Here is a 6,762-nt window from a genome sequence, read left to right on the forward strand (position 1 = left end):
GAACAGCTGTGGGCCTTTCCTTTTTTTTTTTTTTTTAAGATAGATTTTTTTTATTTTTATTGGAAAGTCAGATATACAGAGAAGAGAGACAGAAAGAAAGATGTTCCATCTGCTGATTCACTCCCCAAGTGGCAGCAACTGCCAGAGTTGCACAGATCCAAAGCCAGGAGCTTCTTCCGGGTCTCCCACATGTGTGCAGGGTCCCAAGGCTTTGGGCTGTCCTCTACTGCTGTCCCAGGCCACAAGCAGGGAGCTGTGTGGAAAGTGGGGCCTCCAGGATACAAACCTGTGCCCATATGGGGTCCTTGCACATGCAAAGTGAGGACTTTAACTGCTCCGTGGCACCAGGTCCAGCAGCCCTCCTCCTTACGGAAGGGACCGGTAAGTGGCTTGCTTCTGGACCCGCTGGCTTCTGCTTCTCCCTGCTGCAGTGCCAGTGACGGCAGGAACCCCCTAGGATGCTGCTTTGAGGTTCCAGTTTCTGGTCAGGAAATCTTTACCAGTGGACTTGTGTAAAGGCTGGTACTTCAAGGATGCGACTCTAGGTGCAGAATACAACCCCCATTTTTAGTTTTTTGAAAAAGAGTTCTCCATTTGAAAGGCGGAGCAACAGAGAGGGGAGAGAGAGCTTCCCTTCGTGTCTGCTGATTGACTCCTCAGTGCTGGCCAGCAGCCAGGCTGAAGCCAGGAGCCAGGAGCTTCATCCAGGTCTCTCATGTGGGTGGGCAGAAACCCAGGGAATTGGACCACCCTCTGCTGCCTTCCCAGGCACATAAGCAGGGAGCTGCATTGAAGAGAAGCAGTCTGGAGGATTTGAACCAGCACCAATATGGGGTGCCAGTATCTCTGCTGACAACCCATCGCACCACCATGCCAGAACAAAACTCCAGTTTCCACATTTCAGAGGGAGGAGCTGGAAACCAACAATGCTTGTCCATCTTCGACACAGAGGTGACAGTGTCCCTGTGGTCACTGAAGTGCAAGGAAGCTCAGAGCACGTCACTGACTGACAGCGGGGCTGTGCACACAGATGGTCACAAGGAAGGGATTTCACCTGGCATCCAAGGAGCTGAGACTGGAGTCTTAGGTATCAGCAGTCAGTCCCTGGGTGCACCTGCACCGGAAGTGCACTGCCAGGTGCCCGGGAGCCAGCAATGGGGAAGGCAGCCCCCGTGCACCTGCGCAACGGAGCACACATTCCTTATGCTTTAACCCATGATCAATGAGCAGGAGTTAGGAAGTGAAATTGCTGATAATTGCTTCTTAATTTATGCTACCAGATCTTTCCAGAATCTTGTGTTTGGCAGTCGCACAGATAATTAAGCTGTTAAGGAAACCACAACATAAAATGTCTAGTGAGAGCTCACTTTGGATCAGAAACAGTGTGAAATAGCTGATAATTAGGTAATGACTCTTTGACAATACATAATCGTCTAATAATGAAAGAGAAGTCAATAACTCTTTTCTTTGTTGACTCTGTGAACCCCGTGCCCATCCCAGTGTGTCTCCAGGCTTGCTGGAGAAGGTAGCAGTCATGACTGAGGACCTGTCCCCTTCCCCAGGTTGGATGTGTAAGCGTGGGAACAGCAGCGGCTGCCTGCCATCTGGTGGCCCCATTCACAGAAGTGTGGCCTGGGAATCCAGAAAGGCACAAGGAAATTCCCAGCTGGGCGCCTTGGCTGGCTCCTGCAGCCGGCGGCCCCCAGGGAGGTGGCAGCTTGTGCTGCTGCGCAAGACAGGAGGGCAGCTTGGGGCCGTTGCTGAGCGGGTGCCCTGCAGGGTGGTATGGGAGGCAAGGACCTGTTCCCACCAGCCTGCCTGGGGGAGGGAAAGCCCTACCTGGTCGTCTCGGGATTCCTGCCTTCGGGGCCAAGGCCAGCTGAGCTTGGATATCCCCGGCTTCTAGTTTGTGTCCTCCATGTTGGGGACCTCACAGTGCTGCACACCAGAGCCCAGGCCTCTCCTTGGCCTCCATCCACCTGCTGGCCGTCTCTAGACCCTGACTCTGTCAGACTGGGTGCCTTCAGCAGTGACTTGTGCACCCTGCATTGCCCCCCAGGCAGCTGTGCCAGGGGACAGAGTCTGCCCTTCTCTGCTTTTTACCACGCAGGCTCAGAGTCATCACTGAATCCTGCCCGCTCCATAGTGTCCTCTCCGTGGTAGGGCGGGGGTGCACTCTTTCCTGTGGCTCTCATGGCTCACCTGGACTGCAGGGAGAGACTCTTGACTTTGGGGAGCTTCCGCTTCTTTTGTGGGGGCGCAGGGAGGAGATGATAAGCCTACTTTGGAGCTACTTGCACACAGGCCAGGTCAGTTGAGTTTGGGCCCTGCGTGACCCCAGTGGGGTGAGGTCCTTGATCAGGCCCAGGCTGGCCTCTTGCCCCTGGAATTTCACTTTGTAACAGTGTTACATTTCATTATGAACTATTTAGAAAATGTTGTATTGAAAAAAAATTACAATGCCAGGACTCAAGTGAGGTGATTTGTGATCTAAGTATTTTTATATGCATATTTTTTTTCTTAACAGTAAACATGGGATCATGTTATGCACTGCTGTTTGATCATCGCCTTCCTTTGGCAGCATTTGCGATAACTTTGGGTGACTGTGAGCTAACAGTGTGATCTTGGAAGCTTAGGAGCACATGAACGCGCAGCTGGCCCGCTGCCCCGGGCTGCTGCCTGAGCCACTTCCCCGCTGTCCTCAGGAAGGGACGCTTAGGCGCCTGTTCCTAGAGGCCGTGGCTCATCCAGGCTGCCCATGGGTCCGTGGTAAGTTTCCCTTGTGTTAGGGTGGGTGTCCAGAAGCAGCCCCAAGGCACAGGATCTAACTCCCTGCAGGCCAGGCGTTAGGTGCCCAAGTACCTGGTGTTAGGGTCCCGTCCCCTGGGCACCTGGGTTCACCCTCACTAGCCCTGCGAGGCCACTTCTCCAGCAATTCTCTGCCACTTGGTAGGTAAGGGAATATGTCATGGTGTAATCGGTTATGCCAGCAGCGAGGTCAGACATCTTGTATGATGCTTGCCTTTGTCGTATTTAGTATTTTACGTGCTCTGTGCTCAGTGGATGGAAAACTCATGCCCCCTGTGTCTCCGAGGCAGCTGGCAGCATCTTGCAAGGCACAGTGTGCCAGGACTGCCTTTTTCCTTCGTGTCTTGTGATGCTGTTGCTTGGTCTGTGCATCCGCTCTGCCCGCCCCACTGTTCCTTCAGGTGTTGCTTGTTTGCCTCTGAATAGCAAACACTTCAGCACCCAGATAGGAGAGTGGGTGCCCATGTGCTGGCGCTCTTGGCGAGCTGTAGCTGGCCTACAAGAGTTTTACAATCAGCGCTTAATCAGCATAGGTGTGTGGGGCAAGCGCTGGGTTGAGATGACCACAGGGCTGCTCTCTAGAGAGGTGGCCGGAAGCTGTAGCAGTCCCAGCTATGGTCTCTTCCTGAAGGGACAGGGACCAGAGCAGGTCTGGGTGGGCGGCCAAGGGGATCCCCTGCCTGGAAGTGGACAAGGAGCACAGGCCTACTGCGGTGTGGCTGAGGCTCAGACACCTGTCCAAGCACCGACCAGCATTGGCAGCCCAGCTCTCCAAATTTGGAGACTTAATCCTGCACCCTTGAATCCAGTATGAACTCGAGGGATGGGATGGACGACCTGAGTCCTGGCCACTGGGCGCTGGTCACACTGCCGCCGGGCTGCCCTGGGAGGGGCCTTCCCTGTCTCTGACAGTCCACAGCCACGTGGGAGCCAGCTGGCTCCTGACTCACTCAGGGAAGCTCCGCCCTCTCCCGACTCACTCCTGCACGTCCCTACAGCCTTGACCCTGCTCACTCAACTCCCCAGAAGTCGCAGCCTCCCTTCTTCCCAACCCTTCCTCCCAACTCCTCCCCCTGTGCTCCCCTCCACCCCGCGCTGCTTCCACCCACCTGTGCGGCCCGCTGGCAGCCTAGCCCCTACCCCTCTGGCTGCCGGGTTTGACTTCCCAGCAAAGCTCAGTGTGCACGGCTCCTCCCTTCTTCCTTGTGATCTGCGTTTCTCCCCTGGTTACTCAGCATCCACACCCATGGCCACCGGATAAAATCTGTCGCCTTGCCCCAGTCACTTTTCGAGGTCAGCACCGGCTGCAGTGAGGGGCAGCTCCCACCAGGCCCAGCTACAGTGCTCTGCTCCAGGGCTGCCTGCAGCACAGTGGGTTCCCCCTCATCCCCTGGCTCCCTACTGTGCACCTAAGTGGGGTTCATTCCTGTTCTTCACCCATTTCCAGGGGCTTTCAAGCACTCTGGACCCCAGGCCAGATGACCCAGAAGGTCTTGCGGACAGTGGCAAGGAGGTCACTTAGCCCAGCCAGCTAACCTGAGATAAGACCAGGTGACGTCAATTCCATGACATCATGTGAGACGATGAAGAGGGAACGGGCATGACTGGGAGTGGAACTGGATTGTACCTGTTCTGGGTGTCCCAGCAGGTCCTCCGAGGACTGACTCACCTGGGGAAAGGGGAAAGGCTTCGGGCAGCCTGGAGCTGCAGGGAGCGGCTGCAATGTACCCTCCCAGTGATGCTTCAAAGCCCTGCGCCTCATCCACACCGGGCTTATCAGGGGAATCAGGTTCATCGGCCTGTCAGCCTTACATCCACTCAACTTCTTTTTATTATTCTTACAGAAGTTTACTTGCCTGATGTTCTGAAGTAGAGGAGCATGCAGGATCCCCAGGACTTCCTATGTAGTCACCCCAGCCTAGCGAGAAGGAGCCAAACTCACCACTTCCAGGTGTTGCTGTGGGGCTGATTCCTGCTCTGTGACCTGCCACAGAGGCCTCTTGGCTGTGGCTGGAGTGGGCGCACATAAAATATTTATCAGCTAAATGCCTGGCGCGTCCCTGTATGGGTACCTTCTGCCGCTGTGGCTGACTTACTTGGACCTGTTGCTCTTGCTTTACTAGGGCTCCCCTGCGGTCACTTTCAGGGTCTGTGAAGTTGGGTCTAGAGTCTGGCACGGCTCCTGGACCTCACAGGAGTGTCTGCATTTTGGGCTTCCCATCTCTCCCCAGCTCATGTTTGGATGGGCAGCTGGGAAACTGTTTCCTTATAGCCCTTGGAATTGCAGATCTGATGCTGTGTTGGGGCGAGGGTGGAGGCCAGGAAGCCAGTCTGTCTAAGGCAGTGTCTCTGACTCGGCCTATTAAACACTAAAGGGACAGAGAAGGGTTTGAACGCAGTGTTGGCATGCTCAGGACTTGGGAACGACAAAGTGCAAGTGCTGGGAGGAAGTGTCCTGTGGTGGGGGACCCCACGTGTCTTCTGTCCCACAAGTCCTGCGCGCCGAGAAGCCACGAGAGGATTCGGGAAGCATTTCCCGCAGACGCCTGGCCTTTGGGGAGACTCTCCAAAGCAGCCGAGCTTTCTGCCAAAGCATCCAAAGCAACTTTGCCCTCTCCCTCAAGTGACTGCAGTGGCCAGCTTCTTCCCTGAAACAGGAAGCTGGAGCTCCAGTGATAAGCTTAGCCCTCCTAGTCACCCCACCCAGGGAACCCCAGCTCTTGCTTGCACACCTCAGTGGCTGAGTGTGTGTGGCCTCTTTCAGGCTCCCGCAGGCGGTGACAGCCCCGAGACGCCTCCTCTCTCAGCCTTAGCTTCTGCCTAGCATCCCCTGGCTGCTGTCCCCATGTGACCCAAATAAACATGATCATGTGAAGCCAGTAAGGCTGTTTGTTTTAAATAGCAAGCATCTCCTCTAAGCTCTGGAGCAGATGGGGTACTGGGGGCCCTGGGGAGGCTGCCAGCAGCCAAACCTGTGCTTGCCCCACTTTGATCTCCTGCTCCCACCCCCCAGGAAAAGCTGTCTTCAAGAAGAGGCGTCTGCTTAGTGTGGGTCCCAACAAGGAGAGTTAGAAGCCTCCATCCCCAGAGCCGCACGAGGGCATGACCACCTCAGGAGGGTGTTTGTGTCCGCTCAGTGCCCCCCCCAGTGCTGACCCCAGGCTGGCCGGCACAGGGGTCACCTAAGCTCCCTAGCCCCCACACCTCAGGACTTCTTGTTGTCTGTGATCATCCAGGGTGGCCCAGGCCCTAGAGCACCTGGCAGCAGGTGGCAGAGCCCTAACAGGCCAACACAGGTGTCACTCTCTCAGGACCGGCGTGCTCATCCCACAGCAAACACTGCCCCACTCTGCTTCTGCCTCATCTGAAGCCCAGGCCACAGCACTGGGGCATTGAGGCTGCCAGGATCACACTCACCTTCACCACATCCCTGATTTCCAGGGTTTCACCCCGGGATGTGCTGTGGAACCCTCCAAGGAGCAGAGCCTGGACCAGCCACCCTTGGCCTGGGCAAACCTATGGCAGTTCTCTCCTCCAGGAAGTCGGCCAGACTGGGATGGGCTGGGGTGTACCCCTAGGGGTGATCTCCCCGCTGTGCTCAGTAGGCTTTGCTTTTTCATTGTGCACTGGTGAGGCGGAGCCTTGGGGTCACGCACTGCTGTACTTGGAGGGGCCCTGGCCCCGACCCCTGCACCACAGATACCCGCCAGGGCGTGCCACGGTGCCTCTGACTGGCCAGGTGTGTCCTTCCTAAGTGCGCCCCAGCGCTCAGTGTGGCCCCCGCCAGACAAGCACAGGGCAATGACCTTAGGCAAGTCCTCTTCACGGCTCTGAGCCCCAGGATCCTGGTCTCTGAGAGGAGCTGGGCGAACTTCCCCGCTGCGCTAGGGACCCCGGGAGGCGGCGGGCGAGCGCTCCAGCCCGGGTCCCAGTCCCGGTGGGCAGCGCGCCGCC

This window comes from Ochotona curzoniae, unplaced genomic scaffold, assembly GCF_017591425.1.
Source record: "Ochotona curzoniae isolate NIBS_2020 unplaced genomic scaffold, NIBS_Ocur_1.0 scaffold_2453, whole genome shotgun sequence".
NCBI lineage: Eukaryota > Metazoa > Chordata > Mammalia > Lagomorpha > Ochotonidae > Ochotona > Ochotona curzoniae.